This window comes from Pteropus alecto, unplaced genomic scaffold (genome assembly GCF_000325575.1).
Source record: "Pteropus alecto unplaced genomic scaffold, ASM32557v1 scaffold134, whole genome shotgun sequence".
Lineage (NCBI taxonomy): Eukaryota > Metazoa > Chordata > Mammalia > Chiroptera > Pteropodidae > Pteropus > Pteropus alecto.
In genome coordinates, this window is record NW_006436283.1 from 5,569,548 (window position 1) to 5,570,326 (window position 779).

A 779-nucleotide genomic window follows, 5' to 3' on the forward strand; every position below is an offset into this window, starting at 1 on the left:
CGAAGCGAGGAGCCTGGAGGGAACGCCTCCCACATTTCAAGGGAAGACGAATCCCAGAGGTCATGGTGTGGCAGGGACTGCCGGCACCACCGGGCCAAAGCCCCCGCCTGGAGAGAAACAGCTGTGCCTCTGACAGTGGAGCCCGGGATGCTGCATTTGACAGAAGCGGCCCGGTGATGCTGATGCACACACACAAGGTGGAAAGCTCTAAAAAGGGGCCCAGGGCAGACGCTACGAGGTGAAGACCCAGGACCTGACAGCAGGCATGGCATTGTCCAGTTTGCCTGTTACAGGTCACTCTGTCTGTGAAGCGTGGGCGATGGGTTGGAATGTCCGAGGCTGGTGGCTGTGGGAATAATGAGGGCTACTGTCTTTGTCCAAGGGCTGGGCTGGAGGGTCTCAACCAGGGGGGCGGCGGTGCGGTCCGAGAGCTGGAGATGGACGGAGGGCGTGTCTAGAGCTGTGGGAAGAATCCAGTCCTCTCTCCTCCCTCCTGCTACCTGCTGAGCTCAGGGTTGTCCCAGGCTGGGGCCCCCCAGCAGGTGAGGCACATGGCCTCCTCCTCCCGCAGCAGGCATCGCCCTGGCACCCCTGAAGGTGAACTGGTTTAGAGTTCTTGTCAGTTTTCAGGGCACCAGGACTGGCCAAGAACGGGCGCCCGACCTCTCTGGGCGACGTGAGGAAGACCTCCCCAGGCTCCACGTTTTCTCTCTTTCCATTCATTCCATTCATTTAGTTAATGTGTAATGGGAGCTGGGGGGCAGGGGTGGAGGAGTGGC